We start from the raw sequence: 22543 nt of genomic DNA on the forward strand, positions 1-22543 counted from the left end.
CTAAAAAAGTTTTTAAAAATTGAAGAGGAAATGGTGATGAATTTAGTGAGACATCAAGGATAAAGTCTGGGTTTTGGCTTAGCCTTCAATGTGGCTAGTGATGGCATTCACTAAAACAGGGGACATCAAAGAAGATCAGATATTTGGGGGGGGATTGTTTTGTGTTTTTTGTGGGGGAAGATTTGCAAGCTGCTAAACAGGCAGATGGATACACAATAAGAGGGATCTAAATTAAAGATGAAATAATGGAATCCAAAACCAATTTTGCTGGCATATTTAGTCAATGTATAAACTCTCATATAGTTCCAAAAGTCTCCCTCCCCAAGATCACTGAGAGAAGAGAAAGCCTGTCTCTCTCTCTTTTAGCCCAGGCTGGACACACAATACCCACAGTAGTGTTAACATCTACAAAAATGCCTGCCTACACTGAGTATGCTTGTCCTTGCTGCTTTTTCTCAGAGTCTGGATGATAAGGAACTAAATTCTGGCATCGTAGAAGGTTAGCTCTAGAAAAAGACACAGAGATCATCCAGTGCCCCTGAATGACCATGTGGAGATGTGTTGAAAGGCACAGCTGGATAGAAAGAGTGCTGGCCTCAGAGAAAAACACCTGGATAGTTGCCCTGCCCACTAACACTCTGCTAACATCATTTTACAGATTTGAAAACTAAGGTCCTTCCAAGTGAAATGACTTGTCCAAAGAGTGATTTGCAGGGTAGGAACCTAAATCCACATACTCTCAAAACTTTTAAGCATTTCAGATTTTTCAAAAAAAATTTTAAATCACAATTATAACGAGTACATGGAACAGGTCTTAGCCAATCCATGAACTTAACTCCTGTCCAGACTTCTAACTTCACTTGTTAATTCAACAAATGCACACTGAGAATCCACTAAGTTCCAGGCACAGGACCAAAGAGAAGTGCTAGTATCAACTCAGACCTTAGTCAATTCAAGAACTAGGTAAATAGCCTGACTGTATAGGTGAAGTACAGCGCTTTGAATACTCAATCATATTGGTAGAAATTTTAAAACATTTTCCAGCTTTCTAAAGGTAGTTGCCAAAGACTCATACAAGAATTTACTTTCATCAAATTATTTCTGTCATGAAGTCAAAGGAATAGAACCTCAAGTTACTAAGAATTTGATTTTAACACAGGGCAGGAGTGCACAAAAGGTATGACTCCTACCTGCTTTCTACAAGGAACATGCTTCCTCTTGTGGGATCAGAAAGATTGCATTCCACAAGTAACAATGGCCCTGACTCAGAAGGGTCACAGATTCAGTTCAACGAGGCCTCTGAAAGTTCAGATCTCTATCAGGAACATCCCAGTGTATCTGAGCCCTTTGATATCTGGTTATCAGGATAAAAACAGGACTTCTGGCACTAGATACTGATGACGAACCACAGTAGGCAAGGTGTCTTTGTTGCAATTCTATCTGGAGTCAGGTAAAAGAAGCTGAATAAAAGAGAAAAGCAAAGAAAAAGATTAACAGGGGCTTTCCAAACTGTAAACTTGCCATTCTAGTTTGTGTTTGCACAGACTTCAGACTCCTTGTTCCTTTCACCATCTATATGGGACAGTGGGTTACTTATTTACTGTCATATAAGGTGTGACTAAAGACAGATTGGAATATTCACCCATATGAGTGCTTTTAACCTTCTTTCTATGCATGGATCATCTACACAAATTTGGGACCTATGTGGGTAAGTTTGATGATATAAAATGAATGGAACATTTTGCATTCTTGAAAATTAAATTATGAAGACAAGATAGCACCTGAAAAATGCTTATGATATAACACTAATAAAAGAATATAAACTGTCACATATACTGTGATTATGACTTGTGAAATCAGGTTCACCTTCAATAAGACTAGATATGCAAATAGAATATTGCTATTTATAAATGGTAAATTATTGTATTAAAGTGAAAGGATTAAGGATTTGTAGGGGACAAGAAATATTTTTCAGTTTTCTGTAGTCTGGTTTATTTGAGAGGTTTTTAAAGTTTATTTTTTGACAGGGTGTGAACCATGTATGGTACAGAAAAATAGTCCCCACAAGAAGCAGAGAATAGAATGGAATGCTCTCAGTTTTTCCCCTTGTCTGTGTGTCTGTAATCATTATTTGTCCAATTTCAGCCTGTAACAAAGCAAAAGACATTTATCTGAAATACAAGTCTTGATGAAAATTTCACAAGGAGTAGTGAAATTGCTTGGGTCCATGTAGACAGGGAGCACATTTGGGGTTTAAAAAAGAAAATAAAAACCTGGATTCAAATCCCAGTCTGGCAAATTCCTTCATATCCTTGCCTATTAAGTGGGAAGGAGGAGACAAAAAAGAATGTTCACTGAGTGTTTACTATGTACCAAGCTCTGGACTCAACAATTTATCATACACCATTTCATCCAATTCTCAGAGAAGCCCCATGAGACAAGTATTAGCCTTCAGTGCACTGGTGATACACTGAGGCTTCAAGACATTAAATAATGTGTTCACAGTCATACAGCTAGCAGTGGCCAAGTCAAAATCCAAACTGAGAATTGTCTGTTCCCAGAATCTGCTCCTATTACTCAGTGCAACCTCCCACAGTTATTCTGGGATTAAATTAGCTAATGAGTCAAGCTCATAGTGGGGGTCTGATAAATATTTGTTGAATCACTATGGCCAATGAAACCCTTTGAGTCCCCCATCTAATTTCTTTACACCCTTGACCAGCCTAGGAAAGTTTCCCATTTTCATAATTTGCCAGTGAGCGAGGCTCTGCCCACCCATCCCATGGAGAACAGGCATCCTTAGGCCTCCAGTGGGTAGAAGGCAGAAGAGCAGCCTGGAGGGGTCCTGGTAGTAAAGGTGTCTGAGGCAGAGTGGCACCCAGACACCCAGCCCAAGGGTGCAGAATCTGAGCCTTCTCCAGGTCCAACAGTATGTTGATGCACAGCCTTAGGTAAGAAGTTCTGCACTGCCCAGTTGGAGCTGGAAAAGGACTGAGGAGGAAAAGCAAGAGTAAGCATTGAGAGGTAAGGCGGGCGGCGGGGGTGGGTGTTCAAAGGGCTCCCTCTTTCTCTCCATCTTCAGCCACAGGCTTTATCATATCCAAAGGGACGGTGCAGCCTGGCTCTGGTTCCTTTTTAAGGCAGACTCCTAATTCCAATTCAGCATTGCTTCACAGAAAGCACACAGAGGTATTTATTTTCTTACATTCACCATAATCACCTAAACAGCCTTGTCTCTTCTTTTGTTCACAGTGAGGTAGAGATAATTTCCCTTTTCAATATGATCAAGACTATATTTTTCCTCTTCAAATGCAAGAAAAGAGTAGGAAAATGAACAACCCAAACTGTTTCAGAATATAATCTTTTCACTGGCTTTTTCACATTACAATACACTTAAAAGGCTGAGATAGAGAGCAGAATTAAAGACAGACACTTGCCCAGTATTTTGAAATCATTATGAGTTACAGTCCTTTTGATGCAAAGGACTCCTTTTTTTTAACCATTATGTCTTTTATGTGAATAGTAAAAAAATGTTCATGGTAGCAAATGCACTAGGAGCAAAAAAAAGGTTAGGAAAAAAATGGAAATCCTGTTTGTGTCCATAGGTGAATTGCTGCTGTGAGGCGGCTGCAATTTGACTTTGTACAAAAAGGGTCACTGAACAGAAGGTCAGGCAGCTGGCCATTTCCATTTCAAAGATGCTATCAAAAGGCCAAGAGGCAGTTCACCCAGCAGCCCTTTAGCAAACAAGATTTTCTCCTCTCTCATTTATGATATTTTTTTATGCCAAAATAGTTTAGCGAGACGATCCCTGATTCATTTCCCCCGGAACACAAGCAGCTTTTGTGGGGTTTGGGGAGGACTTCAGTTTACAAACTGGAAGACTTTTGAGTAATGAGGAGCCATTTGGTAGCCACTTATCAAAGGTTTTTCATCGAGGTAATAAATCACAGCAGAGCCTTCACTCCAGGCTGAGACAAGTGGGGAAAGGTAGCTGTTATTACGAATTGTGGCTTGTCACATCTACAATGAGAGAATTTGGTTTCACAAACACCTTGCTTATTAATTAAGAGGCCCTTGCAAAAACCATAGAAAGAAAGCACAACATTTGAGCAGACTATGATTTTGATTGAGTCAGAGGTCTTAGTAGTTAGAGCTGACCTAGTAGCTATTGCAGGCAAAATGATTCTAAGAGAGCTAGAATTTACAAAACCCTAAATTTCATGGTCCTATACAATTTAAACACCATGAGAGTGGAACAAAACCTGAAATATAGAAAAGCAGTCACCTGGCCCAGTACTGTCCACCACTGAAATCCCTTGTGGACATTCCCATAAGTAGGTTTCTAATTGCTACAGAAAAAAAGCACAATAGTTAACACTAAAAGCACCACTCTTTGGCTGGCCCACCACGAAGACCAGGGCAGGCCAAGCCAATGCTAGGAGAGTCTTGGGCACACTTGTGACCAGAACCACCAGCATGAGGCCAACACAGAGGACAAAGACCAAAACCAGGGAAGTCCCATCCATTGGTTGGTCCTAGAAATGCAGAAAAAAGCTAAGAAAAGGTCAGGAGCTGCATAAATACAAGAACAGGGTGACACAAAGAGCAAGAGTGAATGAAAAATACAAGGTCCACAATAATTGCTTTAAATGGGGTGTTTAGCAGAACAGGGCTTTGTCATAAGAGGAAAGATGGTATCTTGTGAAGTCTCAAAGCATAAGCCAGGCCAAATATATACGGGCCCTCATATTTCCCCAAGCTGTCTTTAACAAGCTCTCATACTTTGCCATCTTTAACCCTTTTCTCTGTAAAATGATACAAATGGTTTCTCAGCTGGTCCTTTTACCTCCATGACAGTGTGAGACTTGATTGACCTATCCATGGATGACCAGCCATTAAGAGCACAGAACATCCATGGAAATCTCACAGAGGTCAAGGTGAGGTCTTGAAACAGCCCCTTGGGGGAGTATACCAGCAATTTCTTTGCAGTTTAGGCCATGCTAGTGAATTCTGTCACAATGATAAAAATAATTCTAACATTCCTGAGGAATAATAAAAGGAAGTCTGACTAGTAACTGCTCTATTTTGAAGATGTACCTAATACTATGAAGGAAAAGTATGATTGCCCCAAAATATTCTATTAGTTTTAATTGAGTGCTGCTGCTGCTGCTGCTAAGTCACTTCAGTCGTGTCCAACTCTGTGCGACCCCATAGACGGCAGCCCACCAGGCTCCCCCGTCCCTGGGATTCTCCAGGCAAGAACACTGGAGTGGGTTGCCATTTCCTTCTCCAATGCATGAAAGTGAAGTGAAAGTGAAGTCGCTCTGTCGTTCCCGACTCTTAGCAACCCCATGGACTGCAGCCTTCCAGGCTCATCTGTCCATAGGATTTTCCAGGCAAGAGTACTGGAGTGGGGTGCCATTGCCTTCTACAGTCAAATAGAATGAATGACCTTGCATTTTCTTATTATTCCATCATTTAAAGATACTCTTATTTAAGTCATTTTATATGTACAGGGGCAAAAAAGATATTCCCTCTTGTTTTTTATATTTTTCCAGAATTTTCTGTCTCCAGTGCTTAGGATAAATGTCTGCTGGCTTGAGGATGGGGAGAAAGCAGAGGGGAGAGACAGAGAGGGAAGGGAAGGAGAGGAAGGAAGGGAGAGAAGGGAGGAAGAAAGAAATGGAGGGAGGGAGGGAGAGAGTGGGGAAAGGGAGAGACAAATCCAACTGCCTGGCTGTTGCTTCAAGAAGCAATCACTGGAATCTGTCAGAACTGCCACCAAATGAAGGTTGGGCTTATTGTGTGTTTGCTCCCATATACCTAATTGTGTGGCCTTGACTATGATGGAATTTGTTCCTTAAGGAAAAGGGGAAACATGAGCCTTGGTGCTTTAATAGCAAGGAATCTTCTGAAGTAATAAATGACCCAGAGGTTAGATTTGGCAGCAGGGGACCTACTTCCTACATTCTCCCCAGAGGTGTCATAAGCAGCTGAGATCATTAGAGAAAAGGGAGTTTGGGAGGAAGATGGAGTGAGAGGAGAGGGGAAGGAAAGTGTGAGGTGATGTTATGGAAGATAGAGGCGATCTTGTGGGATTCTCTGGCCATAACAGCTAGGCTTTTATCAGTTTGAAACAATATACTTTGAATACCATGACCTGCCGCTCTTTAGTCACTGAGCAGAGTCACTATTAAGAACCTCTAAAGCCTCTGCCTAGTAGTCACCAGTGGTAGCTGGTAGGCTTCAAGAACGAGAAACACTGAATTCAGACTCATAGTGATGCTGTCACTCCCCCCTTAATGTCTCTCTAAACTTGTTCTGCATGAGGGTTCTCCTTGCACTTCCAGCCCCACGTCATGAGGCCCTCACTGAGAGTCCCTGCAAGCTCCCCAAAAAACCATATTCAAATCTCCAGCGTGGGCTCCCATGACTCTTCCCTGCATGAGCCTCAGCTCAGAGGGCAATTAGCAGAGGTAAACAGCACATACACGTCCATCAGATTTTCACATCCCCTCTGAATACAGTAGGAGATCCTGTGAGTCCCCCTCAGTACTGCCACAAGGAGGAAAGAATGTTGGCATCCATGAGATGTGAGCCAGAGTATTTTAACCAAAATTCATCTCTAGACATAAGGACTTGAGGGAACTTGCAGTGACCCATAATGTTAATGCTTTTTTCTTCAGTGTGAAAGTCTTTTCAACTAACTGCTTTCTTTATACATACAGAATAAAAATCCTGTTGGGTCATTAGTTTCCTTCTCATTCAACATATGAGGAAAACTGAGGCTCAGGTTAAATGGCTACTTGAAGTCAGTGAATGACAAAACCCGGACAGACACTCTTATCCCCTGACTCCAATTCCACTCCTCTCAGAACCAGGACTGGATTCACTTGAGGGGTGTGGAAAGCTTTTTTCCATCTAAACGATAAGCCCTTGATTGACCTGAGATGGTGCTAAGGATTTCCACTGTTTGATACTCCTTTGGGTTAAAGAACAGAATCTCCAGTGTCTTCTCCAGATCTGGCAAATCAGACAGCATCTCTTAGCCCTGAGTGAGGCGATGTCAAGACAAGAGGAATACAGAACAGCTTCTTATGCCCACAAGTCCTGGTGGGTGGAGGGCTTCCAGGAGACAGTCAGGACTCAGGAATCAGTTGGAAAGTCCTTGGTGCCACGTAAAGAGCAGGGATAATGGAGAAGAAAAGGTGAGGGGGTGGGAAGGAAAGAAAAATAGAGATTGTTCACTCAGAAAGAGAACCCACTAGGGATCATAAGGCAGCTAAGGGAGGCAACCAATTCACCTCTGCTTGAGTAAGCCTGATGCAGGCACCAAATAGAGAAAGGGGGATACTGGCCAGGGGTACAATTTGGGGGAGTGCCCTGGCCTGGCCCACATTCCCTGCCAAGCCCTCTGAACCTCAATCTAAAAATCTCAGATAATACCCTTTTACCCCCGGTTGCTTGCAAACAGAGCAGATTTCCAGTGAAGAGGGATCTAGCACACTTGGGCTTGTGGGAGAATGATTTAATCAGTCTCTCAAAACTCCAAGTGATCGTCAAGACAGACAACTAGGCACTGTATATGTATTGCTCATTTAATGTTCCAAACAGCCTTATAAGGTAGGCATGATTATCTCCATTTCACACTTGGGGAAACTGAGGCTCCAAGATTAAGAAACGTGTCCAGGGTCAGACAACTAGTTAAGTGGCAAAGGTAGATTTCAAACAATCCAGCACAGATTATGCTCTTTCAGTAAATAATTTCAGTAAATTTCAAAGACTTATTTCAAGAATTAAATAAGATGATGCTAATAAAATCTGGATAAACCCAAAGCAATATGCAAACATTAGCTCTGTGTGCATGTGTGTACAAACAATACTTGCATACAGGCAAGTATTCAGATCTACAGTTCCTTGTACAGAACAGCCCTGTGAATTAGTATTGGTGGCATGTTTCTCTCCACAAAGCAAATATCTGTACCTTACACAATTCCCCTGTGAACCCCATAGCCACCACAGCCATTAAATGTGGTCCCCAGATGAAGTATGAGTATGCTGGTCAAAAATGGATGTTCACAGGCTGAAAGCACTTTATGATTATCAAGGGACAAAAATGAATTAAAATCACACCCTGCTAAGTGCCACAGAAGTATTTTCAAATTAGCATCGATACTGCTATCTCCCTGGTCCCTGGCATGCAGGTTGTACCTGCTGACATGTCCCTCAGGAAAACTAATATGTTCAAATCGGACCTGAGACAGCTGATTACAGTTTATTTTCCATGCCAATGACAACAGAAACAGGCCTGCTTTCTCAAAGCTGTTCTCTTCATGTCCTAATGAAATGTCTGTCTTTTCAGAGTATCATTTCTTGGATTTACAAATTCTCAAGTCATGTAAATGCCAACTCTGTACTTGCCTGTCCCTGATAATGAGCACTGCCTTAAAGCCTGCACCTTGCTTACTCACCCAAATGCAGGTTCCAAGTTTCCTAGCACCAGTATCAGCACCAGACCATGAAAGACAGCAAGAGTCCCTTGGAAGAGAGTGGCTGATTTCAGAAAATGCCACTGAAGACTCCATATGTGTGGTGATTGTTGTCGTTTTTGTTCAGTTACTAAGTCACGTCTGACTCTTTGCAACCCCATGGACTGCAGCACACCAGGCTTCCCTGTTCTTCACTATCTCTCAGTTTGCTCAAACTCATGTCCACTGAAGCAATGATGCAATCCAACCATCTCATCCTCTGTCACCCCTTCTCCTATTGCCCCCAATCTTTCCCAGCATTAGAGTCTTTTCCAATGAGTCAGCTCTTCACATCGGTGGCCAAAATATTGGAGTGTCAGCTTCAGCATCAGTCCTTCCAATGAATATTCAGGGTTGATTTCCTTTAGGACTGACTGGTTTTATCTCCATGTTGTCAAGGGACTCTCAAGAGTCTTCTCCAGCACCACAGTTTAAAAGCATCAAGTTTTTTGGCACTCAGCCTTCTTTATGGTCCAACTCTCACAGCCATACATGACTACTGGAAAAGCCATAGCTTTGACTAGATGGACTTTTGTCAGCAAAGTGATGTCTTTGCTTTTTAATAGCCTGTCTAGGTTTGTCATAGCTTTTCTTCCAAGGAGCAAACATCTTTTAATTTCATGGCTGCAGTCACCATCTGCAGTAATTTTGATTTTTTTCCCCATCTATTTGCCATGAAGTGATGGGACTGGATGCCATTATCTTAGTTTCTTGAATGCTGAGTTTTAAGCCAGCTTTTTTTCACTCTCCTCTTTCACCATATATCTTTCTAAATCACAAGGCAAAAGAAACCAATATAAGGAAATGCATAAGCACCAGGCAACCATATTGCCCTAAAACATTTAGAAATCACAGTCTTTACAGCCTATTGCTCAGGTTCCCACCCTTCCGTTATCCCAAATTCTGAGCCATGGGAAGAATGGAGAGTAGGGCTGCCTGCCTTCCCTCCAACCCCTGAGCTCCAAAATACTGCAGAGGAAGGTGTGAGGACATGGCAAAGGGCGTTTCTGCCTGGCTTACTTCATAGACCACCGCTGTCAGCAGCCCCACTCCAAAGCAATGCAGGTTCTCACAGGTGAAAACTTGCAAGCAAATGCGCTTCATGAACTCAGAGATGATCATACGGGGTCCAGGTTAGATAGTAATGCTTTCTACACCAACCCCATGCAGAGTGAGTTACTCTAACTCTGCCATTGAAATGAACACAGGTAAGAAATGTTTCAGTGTTCAGATGATCCAGGTTACATTTCTAGCAAATGGAATCAGTTTATACAAACAAATTCCACTTGGAGTCTGAACACGTCATATGGTATGAAACAACTGAGCATAAGTCAGACACTTCATTTTTTGGAGCCTAGTAGTAACCGTGCTGCTTCATGATGCTATAGGAGAATGGAATGAGGGTTCCATTGTGTCCCCAAGAACATGGTGCCCTCCAAAGCAGTGAGACAAGAGTTCCCTCATCTACCTGCCAGGCAGTGGGACTGGAAATCCACCTTCCCCAGATCCAATACAATGGTTCCTAGGATAGGGAATAAGAGAAAAGCTGAGGTGTGAGGGTTCTCCAGAGAGCAAAGAGTGGAAGACACATGGCTGCCTCCTCATGCTGCAGCCCCAAGGGTGCACACCAATTCCCACACAAACAGCCTGTTCACCCCCTCTCTGGAATTCTTCAGACTCCAAAGAATGGCCTTTTCCACTGTGGCCACCTATAACTTCCAAAGAGGGTCTCTTCCCATAAAGAGATAGAAAACAGACATCATTTACCAGCTCTGAGACCTCAAGTAAGTCAACTTTTCTGAGCCTCAGCTTCCTTATCCAGAAAAGGGAAATTCTGCTGTTCAGTAAAGATCAGTTACCTAATTAGAGACATAACATTAAAGCACAGAGCCAAGCCTAGTTCAAAATACAAGTGAAGTAAACCCATTCCTTTTGCTCCTCCCTACTCTCCCCTGCCAAGTCCACACAAACATTATCTATCTGGTCCAGGTAGGTTCAAACAAAGTTACACTCAAATGGTTGGGGGGTTGCCAAGATTTAAACCTTCCTGGGTATTTCATCATCACAGAAGCTCAGCCTAGGAGCACAGGTAGAGGCCATGGAGTAGAAATCCAAGTGGGACCTGGTTGTGGAGGAGTCTTTGAGGAGAAGAGATGAAAGAGAATCCTGAAACAATCAGCCCCAGCAGTGGAGGAGTGGCAGGAAAGCCACCTTCTCATTACCCCTTACTTCTTCCCACCCATTCTGCCCTTCACATCCTGGAGAATGGGAGACCCAGGAATGGTGAGAATAAGATGAGAGATGATTTCAGTCAACTGTTTGCTGAGGAGGCAGGTGAATGAAGAAGAAGAATCCTGTGGCCACCATGACATGCAACCCAGGCAGCTATTTCTAAGAGCCAGTCCAACTCGAAAGATAGAAGCTAGGAACTGACTGAATTTCCATCCCCAGTGAATGTGTTTGGTTAATAATCATCCTCCCTAGGCCCCAGGACCCCATAAGACAAGTTATTACACCAACCTGAATTAAGCAAAGAAGGCTACTCAGTCAGAATCTCCAATTAAAAAAAAAAAATCACTGCAATTCAAATGATCTGGATGCTTTTTACCTAAATTATCCAGATAGTAACCAAAACTGTTTATTTGACTTCAAGAAGAACCTGCTCTACTGCTGACCAAAGGCCACATCTATTGATTACTCCATTCTTTCTTTGCTTACTTACTAAAATATATAGTCCATATAATAATACAAAATCCTGTATATATGCAGATTTTCTTAAGATTAGGATGCTGATATTCACCTAAGTTAATAGGGTCACTTTTCCCTTTTTATTTGCCATTTTTAACTCTAGAAAGGGTGAAACTGTAGTGACTGGAGCAGACCAGTGGTTGCCTGGGACTAGAGTGCAGGGGAAGGGACTGACTTAAAAGAGGCAGGAGTTAACATTTTAGGGCAATGGAGCTTTACTGTGTCTTGATGCAGGAGAGATTCACCAAATTGTATACATAGAATTAACAAATTTTCTTGTATGCAAATTATACCTCAATAGAGCTGAACAGTGTCATTTTTCACAATAGAAAACCATAACTTAAGAATGTCACTGAAAATGCTTCTGTTACACAAAGATGGAAATATTAGGTCTGCCAAAATGTCTCAATAACAGGGTACTTCATCAGAATATGTCAATACTTTATGGTATAAATCACCATCTGTCAGCCGCCTGAGGCAGACCCATGTAACACTAAACGTGCCCAGAGTGTACATTTCTCCATCACATCCTCTAGGAGTATTAGTTAACCCATTACAAGTAAAGGCAATAGCTTTCCTCAGGTGGACAATCAGGATGGCAGTCTGACACACTAGAAAAAAGAAGGCAAATGTTTTGAATCAACCTAAAACTGCCTTTCCATAGCCCAAATGTGTAGAATTGACAGAACCTTATCCTAACACTGTCTCCATATTTACTTGGCAAACCAAAAACTTGAGGCTCAAATGTTTTTGCTTTACCCATTTGATTTACAACAGACAGCCTGGAGGCACCCCCAAAATACTCTGGGAATCCATAAAGTTGGAGACTACAAAGGCTGGTGATAGCAGAAGGAATTTCTTCTACCCTGTTACCTCCAAGGCCAAGGTGTCTAGGGCTGTATGGGTAAAAGCATTACTCCACCCTTTTTAAAGATCTACTTGGGTGCACTCCTCTCAGTCCCACCAAGAAACACGTGGAGAAAGGAGATCAGTGGGGGACAATCACTTTTGAAATCCCACAAAGTCAGCCTTAAGAGGAAGGAATAGATAAGGTCAGGGGCCCTGCAGTCTCCTGGTTGAAACCTCAGGCTGGAGGAGGAACAGGAAACCAACAGTGTACTGATATCTCTCACTCAAGAAGCCTCCAGGGACTTCCCTAGTGGTCCAGTGACTAAGACTCTATGGTCCCAGTGCAGGGGGCCTGGGTTTGATTCCTGACTGAAGAACTAGATCCCACATGGAGCAAGTAAGTGTTTGCATGCCATAACTAAAGATTCCACATGCCACAAGTAAGACCTGGCACAGACAAATAAATATAAATAAATAAAATAAAAACAAATATTTAAAAAAAAGAAACCTCAGGCTTCCCAGGTGGCTCAGTGATAAAGAATGCACCTGTGAATGCAGGAGACCTGGGTTTGATCCTTGGTCCGGGAAGATCCCACGTGCTACAGGGCAACTAAGCCTGTGCACCACAACTACTGAGCCTGTGCTCTAGAGCCCAGGAGCTGAAACTACTGAGCCCATGTGCCAAAACTGCTGAAGCCTGTTCACCCTAGAGCCCGTGTTCTGCAACAAAAGAAGCCACCACAATGAGAAGCTTGAGCACCACAACTACAGAGTAGCCCCTACTCACAGCAACTAAAGAAAAGTTCATGCAGCATCAAACACCTAGAGCAGCTGAAAATAAATAATTAATTAATTAATTAAAAATAATAATCCACTAAAAAAAGAAACCTCCAAATCAAACTTTCAAGAACAATCATTGTCATTTTCAGTCCATTAATTCTTTATTGATGATATCTGTTGGGAAACTGGATCTGGGACTAGAATGAGCAGGTTGGGTCCAAGACACTTTCCAAATTGTCTACAGCATTATTTGTTTTGTCTTCCTCTCCTTGGGTGGTCTCATCCACCCCTCAGATTTGATTGCCAAACTCACCTTGATAATGTCTACAAATTTCTAGCTCAGTTCCCTACCCTAAACAGCAATGGATTCTCTCTTGTCCACTGACCATAGCTTTCTAGATATTTGCCAAGAAACCTGAATTCTTAGAGCAAACCCAAACTCATCATCATTACTCTCAAATCTACCCCTCAGCTGACCTCTAAATAAGAGATTAGTGTCCAGACAACAGGTACCCAGTCGCCTAAGCCTCAAACAGAGATGGCACTTGGAATCTGTTCTCAACCATCATCATATCCAATTGGTCACTAAATTTCATCAATTCCACCTCAAGGGTATCTCTTAAATCCACTCCTTTCTCTATGTTATATCTCACACTTTTCCTGAAAACTCCCAATTGTTCTTCCACTTCTAGCCTTGACGGATCCATCCCATACAATCAATGCTGTTGGAGCCCCACCCAGGTCTCCTAAGACTGATACGCTCATCCCCAAGAGGATGCAGGTTTTGACTGATAGCAGCTCACACTCATACTCTTCTCTAGAAGACTATCAACAACTGATGGAGCCATCTTATCTGGAGACAGCTGGGATACCATCCTCACCTTGGGGGTATCAGGACCACCTCTGAGCTGCAGTTCATTCCCCAGAGCTCCCCATGAAATCAAACTGAGATCAGCTTCTCCCTGAAACCACATCTTTGATCAACTTCTTCCCCTGCCCCATCCCACTTCCCTCACTCAAAGCATCTTCTCCTGAGAGCACCCCTTCAATAGATCACTTATACAAGAATCCCCACCTCAGGCTCTGTTTCTAGAGATTCTGACCTAAGATATCTTTCATACTAGAACAGAATAATTTCTAGTTAAAGGCATAGTAGCTCATGTAATTCCCTGGCATGCTTTTTAATTTCTACTTCATTATGTACATATAATCCAAAGACCTTAGTGTATCATATAAGCTCTTGTCTACTGCACTAGACAGTTTGCCCACTTGTCTGTCTCATCCCAAATTCTCTTCTCCAACCAGCCTTCTGTTCTTACTCTCTACTAAAATACTCCACTTTCCCTCAAAACAACATTCTTTCATACCTCAATATAAGCTCATGTTCCTCCCTTTGCCTGAAATTTATTTCACCATCTAGTCTAAGCTCTTGTTTATCATTTAAGACTCAACTTAAACCTCACCACCTCCTTGAACTTTTCCTCAGCATTCCTACCCTCTTCAGTTCAGTTCAGTCACTCAGTCATGTCTGACTCTTTGTGAACCCATGGACTGCAGCATGCCAGGCTTCCCTAACCAACACAAACTCCTGGAGTTTGCTCAAACTCATGTACATCACATCGGTGATGCCATCCAACCATCTTATTATCTGTCATCCCCTTCTCCTCCTGCCTTCAATATTTCCCAGCAACAGGATCTTTTCCAATGAGTCAGTTCTTTGTATCAGGTGGCCAAAGCTGGAGCTTCAGCCTCAACATCAGTCCTTCCAATGAATATTCAGGGTTGACTTCCTTTAGGATTGACTGGTTTGATCTCCTTGTTGTCCAAGGGACTCTCAAGAGTCTTTTCCAACACCACAGTTCAAAAGCATCAATCCTTCGGCATTCAGCTTTCTTTATAGACCAACTCTCACATCCATACATGACTACTGGAAAAACCATAGCTTTGACTATATGGACCTTTGTCAGTAAAGTAATGTCTGCTTTCTTTTTCTAACTTATTTATTTTTTAATTGAAAAATAATTGCTTTATAGAATTTTGCTGTTTTCTGTCAAATATCTCTGCTTTTTAATATGCTATCTAGGTTGGTCATAACTTTTCTTCCAAGGAGCAAGAGTCTTTTAATTTCATGGCTGTAGTCACCATCTGCAGTGATTTTGGAGCCCAAGAAAATAAAGTCTCTCACTATTTCCATTGTTTCCCCATTTATTTGCCATGAAGTGATAGAACCAGATGCCATGATCTTAGTTTTCTGAATGTTGAGCTTTAAGCCAACTTTTTCACTCTCCTCTTTCACTTTCATCAGGAGGCTTTTTAGTTCCTCTTCACTTTCTGCCATAAGGGTGGTGTCATCTGCATATCTGAGGTTATTGATATTTCTCCCTGCAATCTTGATTCCAGCTTGTGCTTCATCTATTCCAGCATTTCGCATGATGTACTCTGCATTTGAGTTAACTAAGCAAGGTGACACTATACAGCCTTGACGTACTCCTTTCCCAACTTGGAACTAGTCCACTGTTCCATGTCCTGTTCTAACTGTTGCTTCTTAACCTGCATACAGATTTCTCAGGAGGCAGGTAGTGTGGTCTGGTATTCCCATCTCTTTGAGAATTTTCCACAGTTTGTTGTGATTCACACAGTCAAAGGCTTTGGCATAGTCAATAAAGCAGAAGTAGATGTCTTTCTGGATTTTTTTTGCATTTTCCTATGATCCAACAGATGTTGGCAATTTGATCTCTGGTTCCTCTGCCTTTTCTAAATCCAGCTTGAACATCTGGAAGTTCTTGATTCATGTACTAATGAAGCCTAGCTTGGAGAATTTTGAGCATTACTTTGCTAGCGTGTGAGATGAGTGCAATTGTCCTACCCTCTTAGGCAGAGTCAGATGTCACATTCCTCATAGTCAAGTGATTACATGTACAAGTCTTTATTTCATTTGCCCTGTTGTGTTGTATTTTCATGTTACCATCAAGATAATTCAGTGCACATCACTGTGAGCTTCATTAGGACAGGGACTGTGTCTCAGACATCTTTGCATTCCCAGTGCTTAGCACAGTGCCAACACATGGTAGGTGCTCAACAAATACTTGTTGAACACAAGTAGTCTTTGTTCTCTAGCCCTGGAAATGACTTTTCCTTTCGTTCCCATTGTTTCCAAAACAATGGTTTGGGCTCCTTGTTCTTGTTTATCCTGCTACCTACAAAGTCCAATCTTTACCCTGGCTTATTTCCCCATGTATTTCTGGGGATGGAGGGAAGTTCTGAAGGATATATTTCTCATAGCCTGAGGGATATAACAGCCAGGGGCTATCTGGTTGTCACCTGTCACATAGATCTGAAATACTACTCTAGGCTTTTCTGTGGGTCATTGTTTGGCATGGTCAGCTTCTTCAGGCCACTTGAGAACCCTCGGTACCAATTTTACTAAGTGAGAACACTGACTCTCTTTTAATTCTCAACACATACTGTTAGGCAAACTATCTTGGTCAGCAGACAAAGTATCAAAAGGGAATTACAAAATACCAAAGGGGAATTACAAAAACAAGGAAGACCCATAAAACCTTATGTGAGCCATCACTGCTCCAAAGTCCATGAAGTCTCAAACTGTCCTTTTCAAGCAGGATCTGCACTTTACCTTTGCATTACTAAAGACATGGTAAAATGTTAAAGTTCCCAGACCAAAGGAAAAAGAAAGAGATTGTACAGATATTATTCATGACAGCTTTGTACTGTGGAATGTGCTTAATAAAAAACAAAAAGTTTGACCTTTGTCCAATAAATTGCTAAGTAATGTCAATAAATCAAGTATGAGTATTATGCAGTACACCTGAAAAAAAAAAAGAAAAAGAAAGAGAACAGTCTTCGGGTCTTTCACAGTATAAAATCTCTGCCTCTGAAAAACAGAAAACTGCTACTATCTTTGAAATAAAAAATTTCACTAATCATCGAGCTTTCACAAACATTGTATTCTAGGTTCAGAGTATTGCTCTAGTGAAATGAATAAATCTATGAAAGAATAAACCAAAAATATCTACACAATGTGATTAAGGTTTTAGGAAAGAGACACTAGAGAAGAAATCATTTAAACCTACAAAGAATGGAGAAACTCATTCCAAGAGAAAGAATATAGAGCATAGGTTAGAACCCAGCAAACAGAAACTTTATGACACTTTCTAGGAAAATTATGGAGGAATCCAAGTTTATCAATTAGGAGAAGTCAGACTGGAAGGTTAAGTAAGACCCCTTCCAATACTAAAATCCACTCCACCTACAAGGGAAGTGACTTGAATTAAAATGTGCATTTAAAGTGATAAGCAATGGCAAACCTTTCAAGGTTTTTGCTTAGTCTCCTATCACTTTGTGGATTGCTAACTTTTGGTAGGAATGGTTGCAGTGAACCATGTCATCAGATTACAAAAATGATGAAAGGGAAAAAAATGCCACAACATTAACAGTACCTGCCTATTGATGATGAAATTTTGATCGAATTGTTTTTGTTGTTTCATGTTTAGTGCTGCTTCTTTATACATTTCTGCATGATATCCCAAAAATTTTTGCAAGAAGCATTTACCATTTCAAGATAAATCTAAGGAAAATATTGCTATAGCATTCATAATTTTTAAAACAAACTCTAAGGAAAATCCTGAATAACAGTCAAATTAAAAGAAAGAGTCCTCATTGAGCAAACTTAGCCCTCTCTAATGGCACATTTACTAAGAAGGTAATTCAGCCCCTAAAAGCATTACCTCTCAAAAACTGCAGAGAATGGCAATGACCAAGTCAGTATTAAATACAAAAAGTTGTATCACCTATGCCCAAGCCACTTTATCTTGATGAGTATACAGAGGCATAAGTATTCCTTTGTCCTCAGCAAGAGCCAGAGACAAGCAGAATGGCATGAGGAGTTTCACTTCTTTCTAGAAACACATTTTTCTAGGAGCTAAATCCTAGTGGCAAAGAGCAAGTAACCTTACTCATAGGCTAGTTACTTAGAGTACCTAAAAAAGAAATCGTATTGGAGATTCCAAACAACTGAAGCCCACACTAGAGGAGGAATGAACAAGTTCAAAATGACATGCTTCTCAGAAAGAAAGTTTTCAAAAAGATAAGAAAGAAGGAAGCTATAGAGTTAGAATATGCCCTGGTCTACAGGGTGAAAGAAATCCCTCAAGGACTTGGGAATCATAATCAAGATTAATGCTGGACATACATGGCAAGCATGTGGCATCATTTGGAAGATGGAAGCATCAACATGAAATACCTGAATGAGCCTAAAGGTGAGAAAGTAATGCCTGGAAAGGAGACGATAATGGAGGAGCCACATGACCCTTCCAAGTGAACACATAGAGAAGGCAAAGGTCGATGGTGAGATGAGAAGAGCTGCCAGTGGGATGAACTGGATGAAGGATGAAGTGAGCACAGGGACAGAGGAAAGGAGCATCAAATGAAGAGGTTGCTATACCATACACAACCTTTTCTGTAAAGCGACTCAGCCACTGGCCAATAATCCTTCAGGACAGAGAAGAAATTATCTGCCAGTTTTGAGCTTTGTGACTGTCATAATTCATAGCTAAGGTCCCAGCTTTGGACTAGGTGCTCCAAGATCAGCACACTTCAATATAGACACTGAAAGAAATTTTGAAATAAAATAAGTCAGTGGATTCAGGCCACATGTCTGAGTCTTAAAGCAAAAAGGAGTACCAAGCATTCATGGAAACATTGGCTTAAGAAACACAGGTTAGTGATCCAAAGGGTTTTCTAGGTCAAAGGAGGGGTCACACTAGGACTTTGGGCTTAGTCGCTATAGAATTAATTGCTCTGTCCTGGATGTCCAAACTGATGGCAAATCCATGAAAAAAATTAAGGGAATCCCAATAATACAGAGAGAACTGAAAAAGAAGTCTACAAATAGAATGTAGAAAGCAAAGGGAGAACTCATACAGTTTCTTATTACCTGCAGATAAGAGCAAAAGAGGGTGATGAGCCCTGGAATGTTGAAAAAAGCTGGACTTCACCAAATATAAAACAAAGTCCACACTGCAGCTACATAGAGGCTCACAAGACAAATAAAAGTTCTCTTTTCTTTTATTTGACTTTATATCCTCAAATGACATTTATAATCTATTCCACTTATAGATTATTGTATCTATTATTATAATAAATTCCACTTTAGTTCCACTAAAGTAATTCATTCTAGATCACATATGAAATAACACATGCAAAAGAAGTTACATAACAATATACATTGAGAAAGTAGGAATAATGCCTGGTCCATAACTGGTATTCAATAGATAGCTTGTAGTCATTCACTTGGAGCTTCCTCCAACCAGTCCATTCTAAAGGAGATCAGCCCTGGGTGTTCTTTGGAAGGAATGATGCTAAAGCTGAAACTCCAGTACTTTGGCCACCTCATGCAAAGAGTTGACTCATTGGAAAAGACCCTGATGCTGGGAGGGATTGGGGGCAGGAGGAAAAGGGGACAACAGAGGATGAGATGGCTGGATGGCATCACCGACTCGATGGACGTAAGTTTGAGTGAACTCCAGGAGTTGGTGATGGATAGGGAGGCCTGGTGTGCTGCAGTTCATGGGGTCGCAAAGAGTCAGACACGACTGAGTGACTGAACTGAACTGAACTGACGTGGCACTAGTAAGGAGCCTGCCTGCCAATTCAGGAGATGTAAAGAGATACAGGTTCCATCCCTGGGTTGGGAAGATCCCCTGGAGGAAGGCACAGCAAACCATTCCATTATTCTTACCTGGCCCTGGAGGACGGTACAGCAAACCACTCCATTATTCTTACCTGGAGCCCTTGGACAGAGAAGCCTGGCAGGCTATAATCCATAGGGTCACAAGGAGTTGGACATAAATGAAGCGACTCAGCACCCACACACACATTCACTTATTTACTCATTTATTCAATATTTATTGACTGTATACTATATGCAAGGCACTATTCTAGACACTGAGGATTCAGCATTAAAAAAAAAAAAAATAGACAAGGCTCTCATGAAGCTTCCATTCCAGTGGGGGAGACTGGAATGGAATTAAATACACAAATAATACATGTAACAAAGGCAGAGCATGAGTGCCATGAAGAAAAAGAACATTAAGGACACAGAGAACACCTAGGAGTCTCTTTGGGGCTTCTCTGGTGGCTTAGATGATAAAGAATCTGCCAGCAATGTGGGAGATCCAGGTTCAGTCCTTGAGTCAGGAAGATCCCCTTGAGAAGGGAATGGCTACCCACTCCAGTATTCTTGCCTGGAGAATTCCATGGACAGAGGAGCCTGGTGGGCTACAGTCCATAGTGTCGCAAAGAGTCAGACACAACTGAGCAACTAACACTTTCACTCTTTTCAGAGGTCTCTTTAGATAGGGCAATTGGGGAGGTCTCTCTGGGGAGATGGCATTCAAGCAGAGACCTGGAAGTGAGGAAATATAAGGAAGCATCATGCAGAAACAGGGCAAATGCAAGGTCTTGAGTAAAGGACCAGTAAGGAGATGAGTGAGGCTGCATCACAGTGAGGGAGGAAAGAAGGATGGGAAACCAGCGGGAGAGAGAGGTGAGTGCCAGATGAGTGCCAAAGTCATGAGAAGGACTTCGGATAGTATTTCAAATGTAGGAGGAAGCCATATGAGGGTCCTAAGCAGGAAAGCCACATGATCTGATTTCTATATTAAAATAACCACTTTGACAGGTTTGTAGGGAGTGAACTGTGGAGGGTGTGAGAGAAAGAGTAGAAGCAGGGAGAAAGCTGGATCAAGAAATGCAAGGAGGACCTCGCAGATGCAGCTGCCTGGAGTCTCGCCCACTGCCCAACCATGGTCAACCCCACCTGGTCTTGGACATTGCCAACAAGCCCTTGGGTCACTTCTCTCTCAAGCTGTTTATAGACAAAGCTCCAAAGACAGCAGAAAACTTCTGAACTCTGAGAACTAGGGAGGAAAGATCTGACATAAAGTTTTCTGCTTCCACAGAATAATTCCAGGATTTATATATGTGCAGGATGGTGACTTCACAAACCATAATGGCTCTGATGGCTAGTCCATCTTTGGAAAGAAATTTGATGACAAGAATTTCATCCTGTAGCACACAGGTCCTAGCACCTTGTCCATGATCAATGCTGGAGCCAACATAAATGGTTCCCAGTTTTTCGTCTACAGTATGCCAACACTGAGTGTTTGGATGGCAAGTATGTGGTCTTTGGCAAGGCGAAAGAGGGCATGAATACTGTAGAAGCCACAGAGTGCTGCAGTTCAAGAATGGCAAGACCAGCAAGAAGATCAAAATTTCTGACTGTGGACAAATCTAATAAATCTGACTTGTATTTAACCACCAGACCATTTCCTCTGTAGCTCAGGAGAGCATCCCATCATCCACATCTTCTTGAAATAACTTTTATAATTTTTGTACTCCCACTGCTGTTCTTTGGGCTCCATATTTTCCTTATCCCCCTCCAAGTTTAGCTGGATTGCAAAGTTAAGTTTATGACTATGAAAAAACTAAACAAAAAAAGGAATGAGAAGAAAATGATAGCTACGGAGATGAAATAGAAGGTATCTCCCATTACTCCAAAGAGAGGGTCCCCAAAAAGTATTTTAGCCAACTTGAATATATAATTTCAAGAATGTTAATTTGTCAAATTTCTACTTAAAGAAAGCTAGTGTTTTAATTTCATTCACATATATATTTAAATTATATCTACAGAATCAATCTAAAAATTCCAATTTATCAATCAAGTATTTCTTCTTTACCAATCTCATATAAATGAAATAATTTTGATAAAATTCATCACAAGCATGTTTGACATCTTTTAAGAGTGACTTTTTGGGTCACTTCACACACATTTCTAGGGCATGCCATCTTCACTCCCCTCTATACCTGTTTTGAACCCATGTATGGGCTTCCCTGATGGCTCAGATGATAAAGAATCTGCCTGCAATGCAGAAGACTTGGGTTCAATCACTGGATTGGGAAGATCCCCTGGAGAAGGGAATGGCTACCCACTCCAGTATTCTTGGACTTCCATGGACAGAGGAGTCTGGTGGGCTATAGCCCATGGTGTCCCAAAGAGCTGGACACAACTGAGCAACTAACATACATACAACACACACACACACACACACACACACACATAATGCTGTAGCTGAATGCTTATTCCAAATCACAAATACCCATTTGTAAAGATTCAGATTTTAAAGTAGAACTTACATCAGAATGTAGATTCTTTGAAAGCAAGGATATTGTTTTCTGAACTACTATATCCCCAGTGCCTAGAACAGATATCAGCAAATATGGCCTATGGACCAAACCTGTGAACAACAAGTTTTATAAACAGTTTCGTTGGAACACCAGCAGGCTTATTTATTTGCATATTGTCTGTGACTGCTTTTGCTCTGTCACAGCAGAGTTGAACAGTTATGACAGAGACTATATGACTTGCAAAGCCTAAAACATCTACTTCCTGGCCCTTTACAGAAAAAGTTTGCTGATCCCTTGTCCAGAGCGTTGTGTAGCCTATAGTAGGTGTTCAACAGAAATTTGAAATCTACTATATAGGTACAAGGAAACTCCTTATTTTCTGAAAAACAATTTGCAGAAGGAAAAAGCAAAACCTGATATTCTGTAGTATT

At 41.4% G+C, this 22543-nt stretch overlaps 1 pseudogene; it reads left to right on the forward strand.

The window, feature by feature from the left end:
- The first annotated feature begins 18126 nt into the window (after nt 1-18126).
- Nucleotides 18127-21222, forward strand: LOC109564545 (peptidyl-prolyl cis-trans isomerase A pseudogene; annotated as a pseudogene).
- Nucleotides 21223-22543: the final 1321 nt, after the last annotated feature.

The sequence above is a fragment of the Bos indicus genome, chromosome 10 (genome assembly GCF_029378745.1).
Source record: "Bos indicus isolate NIAB-ARS_2022 breed Sahiwal x Tharparkar chromosome 10, NIAB-ARS_B.indTharparkar_mat_pri_1.0, whole genome shotgun sequence".
In the NCBI taxonomy this organism is placed as follows: domain Eukaryota; kingdom Metazoa; phylum Chordata; class Mammalia; order Artiodactyla; family Bovidae; genus Bos; species Bos indicus.